Source organism: Zeugodacus cucurbitae, chromosome X (assembly GCF_028554725.1).
Source record: "Zeugodacus cucurbitae isolate PBARC_wt_2022May chromosome X, idZeuCucr1.2, whole genome shotgun sequence".
NCBI classification, from domain to species: domain Eukaryota; kingdom Metazoa; phylum Arthropoda; class Insecta; order Diptera; family Tephritidae; genus Zeugodacus; species Zeugodacus cucurbitae.
Window position 1 is genome coordinate 2913532 of NC_071672.1, and position 25885 is coordinate 2939416.

Sequence of the window (25885 nt, forward strand, 5' to 3'; positions counted from 1 at the left end):
ACGTGGAAAATATCCCTCACAAATGCACTTATCGTAAAGATAACACAGTGTCATCAACACGAAGAGAAGTGATGTCCTCCCTTCTACGACCCCTACAAATCTTTAAGACCTGACCCCAGGAGTCATCCCTATTATCATTCACGAATGCCCTCCACTCCTCTTCCATGATTTTCATAAGCATGGCCTTATACTCATGCATCGCGCAACTAAACTCATACCTAATCTGAGATAACCTATCGGAATTGGACCGTCGAGCGCGTTGAAACTTCCGTCTCAATCGTCGGACAGCCCTCCTCTTCAGGGTTAATTCCTGCGTCCACCACTTAATTTTCCTAACCCTGAAATCTTTAAACTTCTTCAGCAACCTATCGTTCACTCCCCAGACCAATTCGTATGGCCGAGCAATTTGTTCGTCCACCCCCAGATTTTCAAACTCACTGAGCGGTATGTCCAATACCGCTTCCCTAACACACTGTCCATATTGGTTCAAGTCGATACCAGAGGTACGCCATCGCCGCAATGGACTTACATACGTCGAGGGAGGGGAATTAGGAGTAAACATAATTTTAATGAAATTATGATCGCTCAATCCCCACCCTCCACTAATCTCCCACCTAAAACTGAACGCCCTATTTGCTGCCTCATTGATTAAGGACACGTCAATGTCGCTCCCCCCTCTAGGCCCATCAAATGTGAACCACTGGCTTGGTTCATTTAAGGTGTGGAGACTGTTAGCAGCCACCCATAAGCTTAATGCCAGTCCCCGAGTGTAGCTCCGATATTTACGAGCCCATCGGGGAAACTTGCTACACCACATCGAGGATATGGCATTCGCATGCATCCCTAAGATAAATGGGCTACTACCCGCAAGTTGTAGTAGCTTATCCATGTATCGAAGATAAGGCTCTAAAGGTTGCCTAAACTTACAATACATGCTAGCAATAATCAGCCTACCGAACCCCCCCTCTACAGAAACACATACACCCTCTTGTGACGAGTCCAAAACTGTGCAGTTATAGCTTGGGTCAGTCACAAGTATTGCAGCATTACACCTAAGGTCCGCGAAGACCCTGAAACCCCCAGGAAGACCACTTACCATTCTAAAATTGGTGGCGTATGGTTCATGGAGTAGGGCGATGCTGCACCCACCCTCTATCAAGCAACTCCCTAACACGCACATAACGGCATAAGAACCCTGGCAATTTAATTGAAAAATCACACCCATTAATGTCTGGCGAGAGCACGTCCGACAACCCCACAGTAAATGGGACAGGCAGCCGACATCATGAGATGTCCAGCTGGCCTTCCTTTAAACGCACAGTTGCGACAATGGGGGACATTGACGCAACTGGCAGCCCGGTGGCCCTCCTGACCACACCTCCGACAGACATCGGACTTGGCCCTGTATTCTGCCACTCGGTGATCAAAACCCATGCACCGGAAGCAGCCGGTCACGGGACTATCCGCACGAACACGGAAGGAGAACCACTTGACGTAGCACCTACCCGCCGACAGGAGGGTGGACATTAGTTTGGCCGTACCCTCTAGGACAACATTTGTCCTGCCATCAGTCGCCACCTTCCAGGGACGACTGACCATCCTCACGTCCGTCTTTTTGGACTCGGGGCTGAACTCCCGAAGGTTCAGCCGAAACAGCTCCTCCATGAATTCTTCATGGGATATCTCCGTGTGTACTCCCTGTACAACGACCCTTGGCCCCAACTTTTTATTGACGCTAACGTCCAACCCTACCTCACCGAATTTGGCGTTGCTCGCCACTTTCTCCCTCTCAGCAACAGAGGGAGTGCGTATCACTACGCCACCCCCCTTTATTGTCTTCACGTCATGGACGCGAACACCCAGTAAAGGTAAACTGTGCAGTTATAGCTTGGGTCAGTCACAAGTATTGCAGCATTACACCTAAGGTCCGCGAAGACCCTGAAACCCCCAGGAAGACCACTTACCATTCTAAAATTGGTGGCGTATGGTTCATGGAGTAGGGCGATGCTGCACCCACCCTCTATCAAGCAACTCCCTAACACGCACATAACGGCATAAGAACCCTGGCAATTTAATTGAAAAATCACACCCATTAATGTCTGGCGAGAGCACGTCCGACAACCCCACAGTAAATGGGACAGGCAGCCGACATCATGAGATGTCCAGCTGGCCTTCCTTTAAACGCACAGTTGCGACAATGGGGGACATTGACGCAACTGGCAGCCCGGTGGCCCTCCTGACCACACCTCCGACAGACATCGGACTTGGCCCTGTATTCTGCCACTCGGTGATCAAAACCCATGCACCGGAAGCAGCCGGTCACGGGACTATCCGCACGAACACGGAAGGAGAACCACTTGACGTAGCACCTACCCGCCGACAGGAGGGTGGACATTAGTTTGGCCGTACCCTCTAGGACAACATTTGTCCTGCCATCAGTCGCCACCTTCCAGGGACGACTGACCATCCTCACGTCCGTCTTTTTGGACTCGGGGCTGAACTCCCGAAGGTTCAGCCGAAACAGCTCCTCCATGAATTCTTCATGGGATATCTCCGTGTGTACTCCCTGTACAACGACCCTTGGCCCCAACTTTTTATTGACGCTAACGTCCAACCCTACCTCACCGAATTTGGCGTTGCTCGCCACTTTCTCCCTCTCAGCAACAGAGGGAGTGCGTATCACTACGCCACCCCCCTTTATTGTCTTCACGTCATGGACGCGAACACCCAGTAAAGGACCCACCTCCTTAACAACTTTATTTATGACTTCCTTTGAGGAAGTCACAGGAGCCTTGCTCCTCACCACAACCGACCAGGTTTCCACTGATTTCCGCACCGTCGGCGCAATTGCCTCCAGCACGGGTGCTGGAGGGGCAGGCGCCGAGGGAGCAGCTGCAGCCGCCCCTGCTCTGCTCCGAGGGACGGAAGATGTCCCACAACCCCCCTTCAATCCCTCAATTTGCCCACGAAGATGAGCATTTTCCGTCAGGACACTCATAAGAAACTCCTCATATTTAGAGGCGATCCCTACGAGTTCCTTCATCGTTGTGACTTCGAGGCTTTTCGCCCAGTCCACCACTTAATTTTCCTAATCCTAGAACTTTCATACTTCCAGACCAACTCATACAGCCGAGCAATTTGCTCGTTCACCCCCAGTTCCTCAAACTCACTAACCGGTATTTCCAATACCGCTTCCCTTACATTCTGTCCATATTGGTTCCAGTCAGTACCAGAGGTACGCCATCGTCGCAATGGACCCACGTACGCCGAGGGTGGGGATTGCGGAGAAACCATAATTTGTATCAAATTATGGTCACTCAATCCCCACCCTCCCCTAATCTCCCAACTGACGTCAAACGCTCTCCTTGCTGCCTCATTCATTAACGTTACGTCAATATCACTCATGCCCCTAGGCCCCTCAAACGTAAACCATTCACTCGGCTCATTGAAAATGTGGAGGCTCTTAGCCACCACCCATTCACTCAATACCTCGCCTCGGATGTGGCTCTGATATCCAGACGAACGTCTGGATACCTTACTAAACCACATCGAGGACGAGGCATTCGCATCCAACCCTAGGATAAATGGGCTACTACTCCCCAGTAGTAGTAGCTTATCCATGTAGCCCAGGTAGGGCTCTAGGGGCTCTAGGGACAGATCTGTAGGGTCAGTGGAAAGCAGGGTCACTGCAATTACACATTACGTCATTGACGCATACCACAACAGCTGCCCTATTAGTAAGTCCACCGGCAGGCAATCCTGCAACTGGTGGAACAGAAAACTCTCTAAACTCAGAACCGCTGTGCGCAAGCTTTTCAAGAAAGCGAAACTCACAGGGTGCTGGTTGGAGTATAGGACAAGTCTGACAAACTATAACAAGGAGATCAGACAGGCAAAGAGAGACAGCTTCAGGAACTTTTGTGAAAGCGTCTCCTCGACGCCAGAGGCTGCGAGATTACATAAGGCCCTAGTCAGGGGGAAAAGTGATACTACATTAGCTATCAAACTCCCTAACGGATCTTATACAACAAGCGGAGAAGACAGGATAAGAGTGCTGCTGAGTACGCACTTCCCGGAGTCGATCCCGGAAAATCAGGTTGTGGAGAAAGGTCCTTACCACCCCAAACGCACTGATTGGGCACTCGCGGGAAAGCTATTCACAGTGGACTCAGTGAAATGGTCTTTAGGATCTTTCAGGAAATTCAAGGCGCCAGGAGCGGACGGGATCTTCCCGGACCTTCTACAGCATGGAGGAGAATCCTTAATAACTCACCTGGTGGGATTGATGAGAGCGAGTCTTGCTTTAGCATACATTCCGCTCCCCTGGAGGATAGCTAGGGTCATCTTCATACCCAAAATAGGGAGGAAGGCTCTTTCAGGCCAATCAGTCTAACATCCTTCATGCTGAAAAGCATGGAGAAGATAGTCGACAATGAGATTAGAGGAAAGGCACTCAAGGTGCAACCTTTGCACGGAAATCAGCATGCGTACAGAGCTGGCAGGTTTACCAACACTGCCCTGTATCAGCTAACAACTGATATCCGGAAATCTCTAGAGGACGGAGAAGTAGCTCTATGTGCTTTCCTAGACATCGAGGGAGCATTCGATAATACCTCACACACTAGCATTATCAATGCCATGAAAAAGAGGCAAATTGCCGATCCAATCTGCAGATGGACGGAAGCGCTGCTTCGCTCGAGAATTGCTGAGACCATCTCAGGGGAAAGCACAATTCAGATCGGCACCTCAAGGGGGGTTCTGTCTCCTCTACTCTGGAGCCTCCTGGTGGACGAACTCCTAGTGCTACTATCCGAGAACGGAATCCGGTGTCAAGGATATGCGGACGACATAGTGATACTGGCAATAGGAAAATTCGAAAGTACCCTCTGTGATATTATTCAAAGAGGTCTTAGTCTAGCAAAACGTTGGTGCGACAGGGTTGGTCTAGGTATCAACCCTGCCAAAACAACTATCGTCCCTTTCACTAGACGGAGAACCCTGCCGGCTCTAAGGACCATTAAACTTAGCGGCAGTGATATAGGATTCTCCAGCGCAGTGAAATATCTAGGAATTACCTTGGACGCTTCTCTTCGCTGGAATACTCAAGTGGATAATGTGGTTACCAAGGCAACCAAGGCACTCATGGTGTGTAAACGTCTGGCTGGCAGGACCTGGGGCTGCAGCTAATACATCATTAGATGGATGTACACCATGATAGTTAGACCAATTATCACTTATGGAGCGGTGGCATGGGCAGACAAGGCTTCCCTTTCTGTAGTGAAGCTAAATATGCGGAGCGATGAGGACATGTCCCACAGCAGCGATGGAGACTATTCTTAACCTCACCCCACTGCACTTTGTGATCAAACACTGCGCCGACCTGACCATTCTGCAAATGACAGCGGATGGGTACGGAAAAGGCAAAGTAATATCATCCAGGAACATGATGGAGATTGGCGAGAGAATCCCTCTAGCACTCCTTCCTAGAGATGATACTATCCGAGAGACCAACTTCACTAGGAGTTTCACGATCACCCTAGGAAAAATAGACAACTGGGACAGTCAGGCCTTCGAAGCTTTATTGAAAAGCAACGCGCTGCACTGGTACACTGACGGTTCTACGACATCTGAGGGCATAGGTGCGGGAATAACAGGCCCTCGCACTAAACTCTCTGTGCCACTGGGTGCTTTTCCAAGCATATTCCAGGCTGAAGTTTATGCAATTTATCGGTGCGCTGAAATAAACATTCAGCGCAGGTATCATAACGAGAGAATTGCCATCATGAGCGATATCCAGGCGGCACTAAAAGCGCTTTCCTCATACGAAACGAAGTCCCGCCTGGCCAGAGAGTGTATGGATAGGCTAAATTACCTATCAGCGTCACCAGTTCACCTGATCTGGGTGCCGGGACATAAGGGGATAGAAGGGAACGAAATTGCAGACGAGCTGGCTCGCACAGCTGCTGCAACTATACCTACTGGGCCAGAACCCTTTCTAGCAGTGGGTCCCCGCACTATCAGGGATATGTTCCGGGCAGAGGAAAGAAGGGTTAGGGAGGAGCTTTGGCGCCATTCAGCTGGATTGCGCCAGTCAAAAGGTCTATTGGGAGGTTACAATACCAAAAGATTCAAATGCTTAATAAACCTCCCAAGATGCAAACTGAGGGTATTGGTGGGTATATACACGGGCCACTGTAAGCTCAGGACACATCTTAACAATCTGGGCGACCCCTGACCTTTGATGCTAATTCCCACCATATAGCGGCTCCATATGTGGCACAGGCCACAAATAAGCCGCTATATATAGTACGAACCGCACGACGTCCGAGACCCCAATCACTCCTTAACACACGTTTGACCTTGCAGACAATTCCTAACAGACGCTCCTCCACGCTAATCAAGTGAGGAGTGAAACACATCCTTTCACCGGTGGTCAATCCCAGATATTTGACTTGCGTCACATCCCTGATATTGACCCCATTCATTCGGACAATCGGTGGACGAGCCGATGACAGTATGCCTTTCAAGAGCATTGTCACCGTATTGTCAACCGATACGTCAACCCCCACACCTATACCCCAATTGTGAACAATTTCTAACAATCGTTCACCCTTTCGTTCTAACTCCAACCGTGAACGACCTTCAACTAGGAGAAGTAGATCGTCTGCATATGCACAACAACTACAAAGTGTTTCAAGTTGGCCAAGCAGAGAGTCCATCATTAGGTTCCATATATATGGACCACAGATGGATCCCTGTGGGCAGCCCCGTTCTACCCCAATATCCACGCTACCAATCATTCAAACGATAGAGGCTTTTCTGTCCGAAAAGTAGCTCTGCCAGAGACTAATTTCCGGACAGCCAAGTTCCTCCAATCGTTGAATCACCCGATCCCAGATTAGGAAATCAAATGCCCCCTTGAAGTCAACAAATATGATGAGGACATATTTGTTGGTATTCTCCCTGATGACCCTCTGGACATAAAACCAAGCATCCTCTACGCTGCGTCCCTTCCTGTAACCGTACTGCCTATCCGACCGCAGATCCCGCGTTAGCTCCTGAAGCCGTTCCACCATAACCCTCTCCAGTACTTTACCAAGCACTGGAAGAAGACTGAAGCCCCGATAAGATCGTGGATCACTCCTAATCTTATCAGGTGACTTCAGAAGAGGAACAACCCTAGCACTTTTCCACTGACGTGGAAAATATCCTTCACAAATGCACTTATCGTAAATGACCTCCAAGTATTCCGGAATGAACTTCCACAAGCTTTTGCACAGCTCTCCGTTCAAACCATCAAGACCTGGGGACCGTTTAGACCTAACCAGGCTAAAGGCATATCCCAACTCCCCATCATCAAGTGGAGGAACCGGTACCTCTTGTGCAAGAGGTGCCAGCTCCTAAGCCCTAGGAAAGAACGCTCCTAACAGAACCCCTGCACACTCACTCCATGTTGATAACACAGTGTCATCAACACGAAGAGAAGTGATGTCCTCCCTCCTACGACCCCTACAAATCCTTAAGACCTGACCCCAGGGGTCATCCTTATGCTCATTAACGAACCCCCTCCACTCCTCTTCTTTGATTTTTATAAGCATGGCCTTATATTCATGCATCGCACAACTGAAATCGTTCCTAATCTGGGCCAACCTATCCGAATTAGACCGTCGAGCTCGTTGAAACTTCCGTCTCAATCGCCGGACAGCTCTTCTCTTCAGGGTTAATTCCTGCGTCCACCATTTGATTTTTCGAACCCTAAAATCTTTATACTTCTTCAACAACCTATTGTTCACTCCCCAGACCAATTCATACAACCGAGCAATTTGCTCGTCCACCCCCAGATTTTCAAACTCACTGAGCGGTATGTCCAATACCGCTTCCCTAACACACTGTCCATATTGGTTCAAGTCGATACCAGAGGTACGCCATCGCCGCAATGGACTTACATACGTCGAGGGAGGGGAATTAGGAGTAAACATAATTTTAATCAAATTATGATCGCTCAATCCCCACCCTTCCATAATCTCCCACCTAAAACTGAACGCCCTACTTGCTGCCTCATTGATCAAGGACACGCTGCCATCCATTCGCTTAATGCCCGACCCCGAATGTGGCTCCGATATCTGTGCGCCCATCGAGAAAACTTGCTAAACCACATCGAGGACGTGGCATTCGCATCCATCCCTAGGATAAATGGGCTACCACTCGCAAGTAGTAGTAGGTTATCCATGTATCGCAGATAAGGCTCTATAGGTTCCCTAAACTTACAATACATACTAGCAACAATCAGCCTACCGAACCCCCCCTCTACAGAAACACATACACCCTCTTGTGACGAATCCAAAACTATGCAGTCATAGCTTGGGTCAGTCACAACTATTTCAGCACTACACCCAAGGTCCGCGAAGACCCTAAAACCCCCAGGAAAACCACTTACCATTCCAAAATTAGTGGCGTATGGTTCCCACCCTCTATCATGCAACTCCCTAACTCGCACATAACAGCATAAGGACCCTGGCAATTTAATTGAAAAATCTCACCCATTAATGTCTGGCGAGAGCACGTCCGACGACCCCACAGTAAATCGGACAGGCAGCCGACATCATGAGATGTCCAGCTGGCCTTCCTTTAAACGCACAGTTGCGACAATGGGGGGCATTGACGCAACTGGCAGCCCTGTGGCCTTCCTGACCACACCTCCGACAGACATCGGACTTGGCCCTGCATTCTGCCACTCGGTGATCAAAACCCATACACCGGAAGCAGCCGGTCACGGGACTATCCGCACGAACACGGAAGGAGAACCACTTGACGTAGCACCTACCCGCCTCCAGAAGGGTGGACATTAGTTTGTCCGTGCCCTCGAGGACAACATTTGTCCTACCATCAGTCGCCACCTTCCAGGGACGACTGACCATCCTTACGTCCGTCTTTTTGGACTCGGGGCTGAACTCCCGAAGGTTCAGCCGAAACAGCTCCTCCATGAATTCTTCATGGGATATCTCCGTGTGTACTCCCTGTACAACGACCCTGGGCCCCAACTTTTTATTGACGCTAACGTCGTTCGATACCAAACGAGGTTTCAGACAAGGTGACTCGCTATCGTGCGACTTCTTTAACTTGATGCTGGAGAAAATTATAAGAGCTGCAGAGCTAAATAGAGAAGGTACAATCTTCTACAAGAGTGTACAGCTCCTGGCGTACGCCGATGATATTGATATCATCGGAAACAACACCCGCGCCGTTAGTTCTGCTTTTTCCCGCCTGGATAAGGAAGCGAAGCGAATGGGTCTGGTGGTGAACGAGGACAAGACGAAATATCTCCTGTCATCAAACAAACAGTCAGCGCATTCGCGTCTTGGCTCCCACGTCACTGTTGACAGTCATAACTTTGAAGTTGTAGATAATTTCGTATACCTAGGAACCAACATTAACACCGATAATAATGTCAGCCTTGAAATCCAACGCAGAATCACTCTTGCCAACAGGTGCTACTATGGACTGAGTAGGCAATTGAAAAGTAAAGTCCTCTCTCGACGAACAAAAACTAAACTCTACAAGTCCCTCATCATTCCCGTCCTACTTTATGGTGCAGAAGCGTGGACGGTGTCAACATCCGATGAGACGGCACTAGGAGTTTTCGAGAGAAAGGTTTTGCGGAAGATTTACGGTCCCTTAAACATTGGCAACGGCGAATACCGCAGAAGATGGAATGATGAGCTGTATGTGTTGTTCGACGACATAGACATAGTCCAGCGAATAAAAAGACAGCGGCTACGCTGGCTGGGTCATGTTGTTCGAATGGATGAAAGTGCCCCAGCTCTGAAAGTTTTCGATGCAGTACCCGCTGGTGGAAGCCGATGAAGAGGGAGACCTCCACTCCGGTGGAAGGACCAGGTGGAGAAGGACCTGTCTTCACTTGGTATTACCAATTGGCGCCAAACCGCCAAAAGGAGAGATGCGTGGCGCACTGTTGTGGACTCGGCTATAACCGCGTAAGCGGTTTCTACGCCAGTTAAGAAGAAGAAGAACGTCCAACCCTACCTCACCGAATTTGGCGTTGCTCGCCACTTTCTCCCTCTCCAAGACCGAGGGGGTACGAATAACCACCCCACCACCCTTAATAGCCTTCACTTCGTGAACGCGCACTCCAAGAGAAGGTCCCACCTCCTTAACAACCTTCTTGATTACTTCCTTAGAGGAAGTCACAGGAGCCTTACTCCTCACCACTACCGACCAGGTTTCCACTGGTTTCGGCATCGTCGGCGCAATTGCCTCCAGCACGGGTGCCGGAGGGGCAGGCGCCGAAGGAGCAGCAGCTGCCCCTGCTATGCTCCGAGGGACGGAAGGTGTCCCAATACCACCCTTCAAACCCTCAATTTGCCCACGAAGGTGAGCATTTTCTGTTAGGACACTCATAAGAATCTCCTCATATTTAGAGGCGATCCCTACGAGTTCCTTCATTGTTGTGACTTCGAGGCTTTTCGCCCTGAACACAACTTCGTTCAACTGGGCTGTTACGGCTTTCATCGCCGTAACATGACCCCCATCTTGTTGCCTCCTACCTTGTCCAGGCAACCTTTCCTGCCTCCATTGGCTCCGTCCTTCGCCGCAGCCTTCAGTCCTACGGCTGCTTTGGTTGCAACCATATCCAGCTTCTGGAGTACCCCATCCGTCCCGCTCTCGCCCGAGTTCGCCTGTGGTGGCGAACCCAATCGCGCCTTCCTCTTGGGTGGGGGCCGCAAGGGTTGCCCCACTCCGTCTTCGTCCGTCGATGACTCCACTTGGACCATTGAAGGCCCGGAGTCCTCACTTTCCGCTGGGGCTTTTGCCCCTCTCCTCCGTGGTGGAGGCATTTCTGCCGCACAACACTCACACACAACAAAAACACAGCACTTCCACTACCTGCACTGTACACAATAGTCTGTTAATGGCCGATGCCGCTAACTGCGCGCACTGCTGGGAAATTCCACACTAAGTTAATGGCTTAAGCCGCTAACCGCACACACTTTTGGGAATATACACGATGTGTATAATCCCTCACGTACCTGCTAACTGTTTATACTGTCACTACGGAATACCGAAAACCGGAAAAACCGAAAAATTCTATCACTTTCAGAATACTGAAAAACACTTTTAAAATCGCTTTTAAAAACTCGCAATGATGCGCAAACACGTCCGTTCACTTCGAGGTTCTACAAACAACTGAGTAGATAGGGACATCTAAAGCCAATATTAACGTGAGTACCTGCCGACGACGGCCTTACCTCACGGTGCTCAAAAGCACAGCGGATCAAATCAATGCGATGATCAGCGCCCCGAAAAATGCAATGCATTATTCAGTACCAATTGGCGTGTGGAATGGACACACTAACCACCTTGGTGAGGTTCGAGGCCTATCTAAAACCTCTGCCGTACTTTGGGTCCAGCACCCGGTTGCAATGCAACTCCACATTGAGTGACAAATATCACTCTCCCCGCATTCGGGTATTAAACCACAACCACCACGATACTCCCCGAGGGGCCAGTCCGCACGAGTAGGTTGGAGCGAACTCCAAGGGCTCCTACTCCCCGTGGTACCAGAATTAAGTCTCCGGTCAGACCTCGTAGTTGAAACTACTACCAAGTAGATAGGGACATCTAAAGCCAATATTAACGTGAGTACCTGCCGACGACGGCCTTACCTCACGGTGCTCAAAAGCACAGCGGATCAAATCAATGCGATGATCAGCGCCCCGAAAAATGCAAAGCATTATTCAGTACCAATTGGCGTGTGGAATGGACACACTAACCACCTTGGTGAGGTTCGAGGCCTATCTAAAACCTCTGCCGTACTTTGGGTCCAGCACCCGGTTGCAATGCAACTCCACATTGAGTGACAAATATCACTCTCCCCGCATTCGGGTATTAAACCACAACCACCACGATACTCCCCGGGGGGCCAGTCCGCACGAGTAGGTTGGAGCGAACTCCAAGGGCTCCTACTCCCCGTGGTACCAGAATTAAGTCTCCGGTCAGACCTCGTACTCGTACAAACTACTACCAGTTGAGCTTCCATACTGCTCTGGACTGGTGACCAGGGGTTGGACCCCATTCTCTCATCCAATACACACACAATACACACACCATTCACACAAAGAAACTATACTTAGTTTCCAGCTAATTGTCTTCGCCGCTTAAACACCTCACGCGCAAACACACCAAATAATTCTAATCGTTCGGCATCCCAACTAGTGGAGATCACACCACTAACATCTAACCGTCCATCAGTCCAACTAATCCCCATACCCCCAAGGTCCCTAATGTCCGAGTACATCGGGCATTCAGCAATAACATGCACCCAATCCTCAACACGCGCCCCACACATACATTCCATTCCATCAGAGAGGCGCCTCTGATGCAAAAAAGCATTCAAAGGCCCATGCCCCGTAAGTAGGAAACCCAGACTCAGACAGAATCTGAAATCTGGGTTTTCCCCAACAAACCCAACATCCCGAATGTACTCATAAGTCACACGACCGTTAGGACTATTATCCCAACGGTCTTGCCACCTACTCCTAACCCTGTCATCTAGAAGCCTCTTGCTTCCTAGATATCCCAACCTCTCCACATCATCGTCAGAAATCCATTCATTCCGCAGCAATAACACACTCAAACCCCTCCTCAACCTGAAAGAAACAGCACGCTGTAAAACAATCAGGTCAAGAGGGGGCACACCCAATAAAACCTGCAACGCATCCGTAGAAACGGTGCGACATACAGGCAAACAGGCAAGCATCATGCAACGCTGTATAGAAAGAAGTTTTCGATGACCCGAAACCATCGTAGCCACCTTCCACCATATAGGAGATCCATAAGTGGCACAGGCCACAAACAAACCTCGATATATGGAGCGAACAGCACGACGCCCGAGACCCCAATCACTCCGTAAAACGCGCCTGACACTACCAACAATCGCCTGCAGCCGCCGCTTCACATTCACTAAGTGTGGAGTAAAACACATTCTTTCACTCATGGTCAACCCCATTCACACGGACAACCGGTGGACGCCCCGGTGACAGTCTACCCTTTAAGAGCATTGTCACCGTTTTATCCATCGATATGTCAACCCCCACACCCACACCCCAATTATGAGCAATCTCCAACAATTGCCCTCCTACCCTTTCAATCTCAGACCTCGAACAGCCTTCAACTAAAAGAAGCAGGTCATCCGCATACGCACAACACCTGCAGAGTGGTTCGAGCTGCCCAAGCAGTGAGTCCATCATGAGGTTCCAAATATATGGACCACAGATGGATCCCTGCGGGCAGCCACGAACCACTCCAATCTCCACACTCCCATTCATACCAACGATAGAGGCTTTCCTGTCCGAAAAGAAGCTCCGCCAGAGACTAATTTCCGAACAGTTAAGTTCCTCTAGCCGTTGAATCACACGATCCCAGATTAGGTAATCAAACGCCCCCTTGAAGTCAACAAATATGCCAAGGACATATTTGTTGGTATTCTCCCTCACAGCATTCTGAACATACATCCAGGCATCTTCTACACTGCGTCCTTTCCTGAACCCATACTGCCTATTCGACCTCAAATCCCGCGTTAGCTCCTGAAGCCGTTCCACCATAACTCTTTCCAGCACTTTTCCAAGCACTGGAAGGAGACTGATGCCCCGATAAGAACGAGGATCACTCCTGATCTTATCAGGAGACTTCAGGAGAGGAACAACCCTGGCACTTTTCCACTCACGTGGAAAATATCCCTCACAAATGCACTTATCATAAATGACCTCCAAGTATTCCGGAATGAACTTCCACAAGCATTTGCACATCTCTCCGTTCAGACCATCAAAACCTGGAGACCGTTTAGACCTGACCAGGCCAAAGGCATATCCCAGCTCCCCATCATCTAATGGAGGAACAGGTACCTCATGTGCATGGGGTGCCTGAACCTCAGCCCTGGGAAAGAACGCTCCTAACAGAACCCCAGCACACTCTCTCCACGTTGATAACACAGTGTCACCAACACGAAGAGAGGTGATATCCTCCCTCTTACGACCCCTGCAGATCTTATAGACCTGACCCCAGGGGTCATCCCTATTGTCATTCACAAAACTCCTCCACTCTTCTTCTTTAATTTTCACAATCATATCTTTATATTCATTCATCGCACAACTAAAATCATATCTAAACTGGGACAGCCTGTCAGAATTGAACCGCCGAGCACGTTGAAACTTTCGTCTCAACCGCCGGACAGTCCTCCTCTTCAAGGTTAACTCATGCGTCCACCACTTAATTTTTCTAACCCTAAAACTTCCACACTTCCTGAACAATCTGTCATTCACACCCCACACCAACTCACACAGCCGAGCAATTTGCTCATCCACTTCCAGATCATCAAACACTCTAAGCGGTATTTCTAACACCGCTTCCCTTACACTCTGTCCATATCGGTTCCAGTCAATACCAGAGGTACGCCATCGCCGCAATGGACTCACACACACCAAAGGAGGGGAACGAGGAGCAACCACAATTTGGATCAAATTATGATCACTCAGACCCCACCCTCCTCTAACCTCCCACTTAAAATCAAACACTCTACTTGCTGCCTCATTCATAAGCGTCACGTCAATATCACTCACACCCCTAGGCCCATCAAACGTATACCACTCACTCGGCTCATTCAGAATGTGAAGGCCCTTAGCCAACACCCATTCATTCATTACCTCGCCTCGAACGTGGCTTTGATATCCAGACGAATGTCTAGATACCTTACTAAACCACATCGAGGACGAGGCATTCGCATCCAACCCTAGGACTAATGGGCTACCACTCGCCAGAAGTAGTAACTTATCCATATAGCCAGGTAGGGCTCTAGGGGCTCGCTAAATTTGCAATACAAACTAGCGACAATCATTCTACCGAACTCCCCCTCTATAGACACACACACCCCCTGTTGTGACGAATCCAAGACTACACAATCGTAGCCGGAATCATTCACAACTATTGCAGCATTAACCCCAAGGTCCGTAAAGACCCTAAAACCTCCAGGAAGACCCCGAACCACACCATTGGTGGCGTAAGGCTCCTGAAGTAAGGCAATGCCACACCCCCCCTCAATCATACAACCCCCCAACTCACACATAACGGCATACGACCCCTGACAATTAAGCTGAAAAACCCCCCCCATCAGTGTCTGGGGAGGGCACGCTCAACAACGCCACAGTAAATCGGGCAAACAGCTGACATCATAAGATGCCCAGCTGGCCTACCCTTAAATGCACAGTTGCGACAATGAGGGGCATTACCACAACCGGCAGCTCTATGTCCTTCTTGACCGCACCGCCTACAAACATCTGATTTGGCCCTACACTCAGCCACTCTATGGTCAAAACCCATACACCGGAAGCAGCCAGCAACTGGGCTATCCGGTCGAACCCTGAAGGAGAACCACTTTATGTAGCACCTTCCCGCCTCCAAAAGGGCGGACATTAATTTGTCCGACCCCTCAAGGACAACGTTGGTGCTACCATCAGCAGCCACCTTCCAGGGCCGACTGACCATCCGCACATCTGACTGTCGTGCCTCAGGGCTGATGTCCTGAAGGTTCAACCGAAAGAGCTCCTCCATGAAGTCATCATGGGAGATTTCGGTGTGAACCCCCTGAACCACAACCCGCGGACCCAACTTCCGGTTCACACTCACATCCAACCCCACCTCCCCGAACTTGGCATTATTCGCCACCTTTTCCCTCTCTAAAACAGAGGGGGTGCGAATAACCACCCCACCACCCTTAATCGGCTTCACCTCGTGTACACGCACTCCGAGGGAAGGTCCCACCTCCTTCACGACCTTCTTAATCACCTCCTTAGAGGATGTGGTAGGGGCCTTGCTTCTCACCACCACCGACCAAGTCTCAACCGGCTTCGGCAATGCCGGAGCAATCGCCTCCAACACTGGCGCCGGAGGCGCACGCACCGACTCAGCCGGAGCCAAACCCACAACCGACCTCTTCGATTGGGGAATAGATCCCCCACAACCCCCCCTGAGAGCGTCAACCTGACCGCGAAGATGGGCATTCTCGGTTACTACCGTCATCAGAAGCGCCTCGTACTTCGAGGCAAGCTCCATCAGCCCCTTCGCAGTAGTGACCTCAAAGTCTACAACCCCAAACACCAATGCGTTTAATTCCGCCGTCACTGCCTTCATAGCAGCAACATGGCTAATAGCGCCTCCCCCAACCACACCACCATTTTCTCCACCCTCCTTAACAGCGCTAACAGGACACTCCTTTGCAGAAGTACCCTTAATGCGCTTCTTCCCCTTAATCCTTACTACACCTCCACGCTTGCTAACAATAGGGTGGACAACCACTTCTTCAGCGGTGTCACCCATATCAGCACAACTACTCCCATCCCCTAACATCACCAACGATGGCGATCCTATCCTAACCTTCCTACGCGGCGGGGACCCAACCGAAGGTCCAGTACCTTCATCAGCCGACGAGGTCTCCACTGCTAACGCTAGCTCTTTCCCCTCATTCCCAGCAGGGTGCTTAGCCCTTCTCCTCCGTGAGGGAAGCATTTCTACTTCCGGCCTTTCACCAGGCAGGCTGATCCGCCGGCAAAACACTGGCACAGAAGCCACTCGACCAGACAAGACTTGGAACAGCTGCTCTCAAGACACGTGTGACTGAACGCACTGAAGGAACTAACTATAAGAATAGAATCGTCCAGTAGCTGCTACCACCTAAGCAGTCGATTATTGCGAAATCGCAAGGGCACAACCCACAACTCCAGCCAACGGTCTGGAACTGGTCACCCAATAAACCGCCGGACAGAACAAAGTCCCCGTAACGGCTCCAAGCCAACCGATGTGGAGCTGAACCAAATCGCACTGTAGGTCAAAGGTTAACAGCTACGAACGCAGTCTAAACAAAAATCAGCACCTTCAACACTCGGACAGACACCGGCACCCTTTGAGCAAAACCTGCCCAATCCCCCCGGAAACAAGTGGCAACTCAGTACCAGACACTCGACACAACACTCACTGGCAGAAAAACCAAAAAGCAGAAAAACAACAAACACAGAAAACACTGAGACTCTATGAGAGTCAGCACCCACGCTAACAATGTGGGTAAACCACGTAAACCCCAAAAGGTACTACCTAACACGCGCCTACACACACAAAACTACTGTGCTCAAAAACACCTGTGCTCGAAAACACCTGTGCTCGAAAACAACTGTGCTCGAAAACAACTGTGCTCAAAAACACCTGTGCTCGAAAACACCTATGCTCAAAAACACCTGTGCACGAAATCACCTGTGCTCAAAAAACACCTGTGCTCAAAAAACAACAAACGAAAAACAAATTACGTCACACAAAAAAAAAAAAACACTTGCTCAAACAAATTTTCTTTTCACAAACACAAATTCAAATTTCCAAAAATACACTCAACTACACGTATATAAATAAACACCTGCCGCAATGTAAAAATTTTCAAAAGCCAGCTATGATATGCACACACAAACTAACAAATGAGAAAATATACATACAATTGTATATATATTCAAACACTTGCAGTAATGTAAAAATACACAAAGCCAACTACAGAAAAAGTATACACGTACTGACAAACTTTATCTACACATACAATCGAACATATATTGAAAATGAAAATTTTTTATGAAAAAACACACATATATACACACACGTATATATTAATATACTAATGCGTAAATATGTATGCAAATGCGCTAAAAAACTACCACAAATCACAAACTAATACACAAATACTCAAAATGAATGTACTTACATCCAATGCTGAGGGCTCCCACACAAAAAACACCAATTCACACAAAATTCACGACACAGAAAAAAGAGTAGATAGGGACATCTAAAGCCAATATTAACGTGAAGTAGATAGGGACAGTAGGAATCTCGTTAATCCATTCATGGGCGTCACTAATTAGATGACGAGGCATTTGGCTACCTTAAGAGAGTCATAGTTACTCCCGCCGTTTACCCGCGCAAACTTGAATTTCTTCACATTGACATTCAGAGCACTGGGCAGAAATCACATTGTGTCAACACCCGTTAGGGCCATCACAATGCTTTGTTTTAATTAGACAGTCGGATTCCCCAAGTCCGTGCCATTTCTGAATTGATTGTTAATTGATAATCGTTATAATTAAATAATACCTTGCGATATAATTCTTATAAAATTTTAGCAAGAAAGTTCCACAATTGGCTACGTAACTACTATCCGGGGAACAAGAACCGAAATTCTCTATTTACCCAGAACGAGTACATAAACCATGGTATTGCTTCCCAATCAAGCCCGACTATCTCAATCTTCAGAGCCAATCCTTATCCCGAAGTTACGGATCTAATTTGCCGACTTCCCTTACCTACATTATTCTATCGACTAGAGACTCTTCACCTTGGAGACCAGCTGCGGATATTGGTACGGCCTGTTGAGAAGTTTGCGTAACCCCACCATAAATTTTCAAGGTCCGAGGAGAAAATATCGACAAAACAGTAAATGTCATGCTCTTCTAGTCCATCTACCATATCTCTCTTCGAAAGACTTCCATGGTAGTACGACTATAAAACAGAAAAGAAAACTCTTCCGATACCTCTCGACGGCTTCTTTATGGTCGTTCCTGTTGCCAGGATGAGCACAAGGCCCATTTTTAATAACAAACGGATACTCAACAGGTTACGGAATTGGAACTGTATTCCCTTTCGTTCAAAATTATTCAAGTGTTTAATTACTATGAAGAAAACATAATATATTCTCAACAATTCATTAAAACTTTGAAAATTTTCGGCTTTCGCCTTGAACTTAGGACCGACTAACTCGTGATCAACCACTGTTCACACGAAACCCTTCTCCACTTCAGTCCTCCAAGGTCTCATTCGATTATTTGCTACTACCACCAAGATCTGTACCAATGGCGGCTCCATGCAGGCTTACGCCAAACACTTCTAAGCACACCATTGTACCCTCCTACTCACTAAAGTTTCAAAATTTATAATCCAACCGAAATTGTATTATAAATCATGTACTTTAGCGGTAATGTATAGGTATACAACTTAAGCGCCATCCATTTTAAGGGCTAGTTGCTTCGGCAGGTGAGTTGTTACACACTCCTTAGCGGATTACGACTTCCATGTCCACCGTCCTGCTGTTTTAAGCAACCAACGCCTTTCATGGTATCTGCATGAGTTGTTAATTTGGGCACCGTAACATTACGTTTGGTTCATCCCACAGCGCCAGTTCTGCTTACCAAAAGTGGCCCACTGGGCACATTATATCATAACCTCAACCTTCATATCAAGAAAGGTGAGGTTCTTACCCATTTAAAGTTTGAGAATAGGTTAAGGTCGTTTCGACCCTAAGGCCTCTAATCATTCGCTTTACCAGATAAGATTATTTTACATAATATTTAAATGCACCAGCTATCCTGAGGGAAACTTCGGAGGGAACCAGCTACTAGATGGTTCGATTGGTCTTTCGCCCCTATACTCAATTCTGACAATCGATTTGCACGTCAGAACTGTTTCGGTCTTCCATCAGGGTTTCCCCTGACTTCAACCTGATCAAGTATAGTTCACCATCTTTCGGGTCACAGCATATATACTCAAGGTACGCTCCAGTTAGATGTATAAATAATAATAAATTATCATTATACATAACTATATGGAACGCCCCGGGATTGAATTAATAGTAAAATATTTCACTAAAAATTAATCCCATTATATAAAAGTTAAGTTAATTTCGTCATTAGGTTTAATATAACCCAATGACTTGCACATATGTTAGACTCCTTGGTCCGTGTTGCAAGACGGGTCCCGAAGGTATCCTGAATCTTTCGCATTGTTAATCATATAAATGCATACAATTAATATTAAAATCAATGATAATAATATTATTGTAAAATTCAAAAGAATTTAAGCATTATATATGTAAAATCTATCAACACTTTATCAAATCATCAGTATTTATTCTATGTTAATAAGCTAAAAGCAAATTAATTTGAATAAACTTAACACCAATGATCTTTTGATAAATATTTTATTATGTTAATAGATTACAATGTCCTTATATGAAAAAAATGCACACTATTACTATAATATTATAAATATCACAGTTATAATGATGAATTTTTCATAATGGATATTCAGGCTCATCGGGCTTAACCTCTAAGCAGTTTCACGTACTATTTTACTCTCTATTCAGAGTTCTTTTCAACTTTCCCTCACGGTACTTGTTTACTATCGGTCTCATGGTTATATTTAGTTTTAGATGGAGTTTACCACCCACTTAGTGCTGCACTATCAAGCAACACGACTCTTTGGAAATATCTTTCTAATAATCATTAACGTTATACGGGCCTGGCACCCTCTATGGGTAAATGGCCTCATTTAAGAAGGACTTAAATCGTTAATTTCTCATACTAGATATTAAGATATTCCATACACTGCATCTCACATTTGCCATATAGACAAAGTGACTTAGTGCTGAACTATTTTCTTTTCGCTCGCCGCTACTAAGAAAATCCTTGTTAGTTTCTTTTCCTCCCCTCATTAATATGCTTAAATTCAGGGGGTAGTCCCATATGAGTTGATGTTGTATAAAAATATTTATATTTATTTTATATTTTATCTTTTTGCTATTTTAAAGAAACATACATAATTATTTCTTAACACCAATAATTTTCTTAATAATAAATATTCAATCTTTTCATCCCGCGTACTACTTCATTATAACAACAATATTATTTTCTTGCTTTTTTTACATTTAAGGCAATCCTAGAATAAAATAATATTTTATGCTAGGCGTTCCTCTAAATGTATATATTATTTGAAATAATATTGAAATTTTATTGTTTTTGGGAATACTAAGATTGTTATCTATATATATAAAAAGAAGTTACATTTCCTTGGTAATCTTATAACTCAAGAACCGCCGAATCGATTGACACAAAAATTTTAGAGTTCGTTCCTACCTATAAGGAGGTGGTTTGTGTGAAGTTTGTTTGGAATCGGTGCAGCCGTTCCTGAGTTTGACATTTTTTGTGAGTAAATACACTGTACCAAAATCAAGTATTTTCAATACGATTTATCAATTTTCCATCGTGCTCTCATTGCGAACAGAATATTAATTTGCTGTCATTGGAATTCAGTTGACAGTTTTCTTATGTGCTTTGAGTTCTTTTATATCTTGCTCTCATTTTGAATAAACATACTTTTGGTGAGTGTTAACCATGTGTTTCTTTTTTAATTGTATTTTAATTGCTTCATTTTTATATATATAGTTCAATTGCCAGCACAATTTATTTGCACAATTGAGGTTATGTCCAGTGTGAGTGTATGTGAATTCATATTTCCACGCACACACATTGAAGTTTGAATTAAATGTATAATTTTTTCTAGAAATAATTTTCAATGTATTGCTTTTACATTCAATTAGTTATACACTGTACTGAAAGAATGCCACGTTCAAGACGATTGGCAGACGTTCACGTCAATCAAATGCTACAGCGTTAAATCGAAGATCACAAAGTGAAGAAGATTGTGTTCGACGAAATGAAATGGAAACACAACGACACAGACGGAGAACTTACTTGGATAGTAGTGAAGCACCAAGAAACCGTCGTGGGCGTACGTCCGTTTATGATATACGTCAAATGGAACACGCGGCTTTCAATTACGATGCCACCATTGATTACAGCATGTATGCCTACATTGGCCAGATGAATATAGAATGTATAAATTTCAAAGCATTTAAATTCATAAACGAAACGCCTGTGTTGTGCTGGTGGGAAAGTCAAATTACCGGTGCTAGAACTTCCGCCAGAACTTTTGCATTCATTGGTTTTTGGTAATTCGCCAACATCAAAGCATTTCCTCTTAAATATTCAAAAATACAATTCATGCTTTCAAATGACATCTTTTGGAGCTACAAATATTATAAAAGATGGATTTATGCCGACGTTTAAGGTGATTTCTTCATGGGGAATTAGCAATATCATTTTTAATTTATGTGCCGTCCCTGTGTTCGATGTTTTTAGAAATTAAGATCCGTTATCATCTACATATATTTCTCGACCGTTACAGATTCAAGGTCAAATATACCATAGAGCTGGGTCTTTGCTACCATTACCAGATGGTGATCATAAATTTTTGCAAATATATTTCATTGATGAAGGAGAATCGTGAATTAAATAAGCGCTGTGCAATTTCGACGAATACGAGAAGATCAATCGTGAATCAATTGCAAACATTTTTTCATCAACACAATGAATTGGTGATATTTTTTGAAGTGGCACTGGAACGGATGCCCTCCGATGGCCACAAAATCATAATAAAAGCCGATAAAACACCAATTGGGGAGCACACCAGACGATTCAATGCACCAACGATTGATGAAGTAGCCATTGTTGTGGTTGGCGAACAGTTTCAGTCACGAGACATTGTTTTGTATCGTAGAAATGAGAATTTACAACTTATTTCAGAACTCCATCGCTGTTATGATGCATTGCAATACCCCATTTTGTTTTGGAGAGGGGACGATGGCTATCACATCAACATACCAATGATAAATCCAACAACTGGTACATATACATTTTATTTTGTTTAACACGTTCGCGTTTATTTGAATTTAGGGGGTGGCTGCCAGATAATCACTTAATATTTTCATACAAAATTGAAGAGCGGGAATTCCCGCTTTTTTTCTACAGGTTAATTTTTTTAAATAGTCTGAACAAATTAGGGAATTCCCGCCATTACCACATGAATTTCCTATGCACTTTTGTCGGGATTTCCCGCATTTTGTTTTATTGAAACTTCCCCTCAACAAACCACAAATTACTGGCACGTTAACTTTGAATGGGGATTCCCCAAATTAAATTTGTTTGAATTGCGGTTGGCCTGTCAGGGATGGTAGTTCACGACTTTACCAACACTAAAAATGTGCAGTGATAAGAAGTTAACCATTTTTGACGGTAGAAAAGCCCTATTCAAATAGCGCGGGAATTCCCGCAATTGTTTTATTGAAGGAAACATGAATGACGGGAATTCCCGCAATTTACGCGAATGTGCTAAATATGATTTATATCTCATTTTCATTCGCTAATTAATTTTTGCAATACAGGTCAAGAATCAACAAAAAAAAGTCAGTGCGATGAATTTTTATTCGTACCGATTGATGATTCGCCCTCAAGAAACAAATTTTATTTTGCGATGCAATCAACTTTCGCATCAATATAGCGTCGATATGTACGCCAAAATTTAAAGTGAGCAATTAAATTTCATCCGTTACAATCAAGCCCGATTAAGATCAGAGGAATACATACATTTGCGTGACGCAATAATCAATGATGTAAATGTGAATGATATCGACCGTTTAACAATTTTACCATCATCATATGTTGGTAGCCCACCTCATATGCATGAATATACGCAAGATGCGATGACATATGTACGAAATTATGGACGACCGGATCTATTCATAACATTTACGTGCAACCCGAAGTGGGTCGATGTGTCTGATTGTTTACTTGATGGTCAGGTGCCAAAAGATCGGCATGACATAACTGCCCGTGTATTCCATCAAAAATTGAAAAAATTAATGGATCTAATTGTCAAAATCCGTGTATTTGGAGAAGTGCGGTGCTTTATGTATACCATAGAGTGGCAAAAAAGAGGCTTACCTCACGCACATATTTTGATTTGGTGCGTAAACAAAATAACCCCTGATATGATTGATACCATCATATCGGCCGAAATTCCAGATCAAACCATCGACTCAGGATTATTCGAAGTTGTCACGAAAAATATGATTCACGGTCCCTGTGGTGATATTAATCGAAATTCACTTTGTATGATTGATGGTAAATGTTCGAAAAGTTTTCCAAAGCAATTGATTGCTGAAACAATTACAGGAGATGATGGATATCACAGTATCGTCGACGATCAACTGAAGACAACGGTAAATTAACTGTAATTAAAATTAAAAATCAAGATGTTGAAATCGATAACCGGTGGATAGTTCCGTACTCACCGATGCTGTCAAAAATGTTCAACGCTCACATCAACGTAGAATATTGCAATTCTGTAAAATCAATCAAATATATTTGCAAGTATGTGAATAAGGGCAGCGATATGGCTGTTTTTGGAGTGGCTCCTGAGAATAATCATAACGAAATTTTGCATTACCAAATGGGGCGCTATATTAGTAAGAATGAGGCTGTATGGCGTATTTTATCGTTTCCAATTCATGACAGACATCCGGTTGTTGTACATTTGGCAGTTCATCTTGAAAACGGCCAACGTGTTTACTACACTGCTGCAAATGCCGAACAAAGAGTAGTAGAGCCACCAGTAACTACACTGACAGCTTATTTCCAGTTATGTGAAACTGATGAATTTTCCAGGACTTTGCTATATTCGGAAGTGCCTCACTATTTCACATGGAATGCATCAACAAAAAAATTTCAACGTCGCAAACAAGGCACACCTGTTGATGGTTATCCAGGTATTTTTCGAACAGATGCTTTGGGACGCATTTATACAGTTAGTCCAGCTAATGTTGAATGTTTTTACTTGCGACTTTTGTTGGTGAACATACTTGGACCTCAATCATTCCAACATTTACGAACTGTTAATGGTCAATTGTGCGCAACATACCGTGAAGCATGTCAACACTTGCATTTGCTGGAAGATGATACGCATTGGGATGCTACGCTTCGTGATGCATCAATTGTTTCTCCACCAATTCAAATTCGTATGTTATTTGCGATCATAATATCAACATGTTTTCCATCAAATCCACTGGAATTGTGGAATAAATACAAAGAGTTCATGGCTGAAGACATTTTGATTCGACTTCGACATCGTTCCAATGATCCTGCATTGCTGCTGACATTGGAAATGTATAATGTATGTATGTATGTATGTGATTGGCGTTGCAACCGTTTAGCCGGTTATAGCCGAATCGACGATAGTGCGCCACCTCTCTCTCTCCTTCGCAGTTCGGCGCCAGTTGGAGATCCCAAGTGTAACCAGGTCGCTCTCCACCTGGTCCCTCCAACGGAGTGGAGGCCTTCCCCTTCCTCGGCTTCCTCCGGCGGGTACTGCATCGAATACTTTCAGAGCTGGAGTGTTTTCGTCCATTCGGACAACATGACCTAGCCAGCGTAGCCGCTGTCTTTTTATTCGCTGAACTATGTCAATGTCGTCGTATAACTCGTACAGCTCATCGTTCCATCGTCTGCGGTATTCGCCGTTGCCAATGTTCTGAGGACCATAAATCTTGCGCAAAATTTTCCTCTCGAAAACTCCTAGTGTCGTCTCATCTGATGTTGACATCGTCCAAGCTTCTGCACCGTAAAGCAGGACGGGAATGATAAGTGACTTGTAGAGCTTGATTTTGGTTCGTCGAGAGAGGACTTTACTGTTCAATTGCCTACTCAGTCCAAAGTAGCACCTGTTGGCAAGAGTTATTCTGCGCTGGATTTCGAGGCTGACATTGTTCGTGTTGTTGATGCTGGTTCCCAGGTATACGAAATTATCTACGACCTCGAAGTTATGACTGTCCACAGTGACGTGGGAGCCAAGACGCGAATGCGCCGACTGTTTGTTTGATGACAGGAGATATTTCGTCTTGTCCTCATTCACCTCCAGACCCATTCGCTTCGCCTCCTTATCCATGCGGGAAAAAGCAGAACAAACGGCGCGGTTGTTGCTTCCGATGATATCAATATCATCGGCGTACGCCAGAAGCTGTACACTCTTGTAGAAGATTGTACCTTCTCGGTTTAGCTCTGCAGCTCTTATAATTTTTTCCAGCATCAGGTTAAAGAAGTCGCACGATAGTGAGTCA

The 25885-nt window shown here is 45.8% G+C and overlaps 1 pseudogene; it reads right to left on the reverse strand.

Annotated features, from left to right (window-relative positions):
• Positions 1–17882: 17882 nt before the first annotated feature.
• LOC128923408 (large subunit ribosomal RNA) lies at positions 17883–20632 on the reverse strand (annotated as a pseudogene).
• Positions 20633–25885: the final 5253 nt, after the last annotated feature.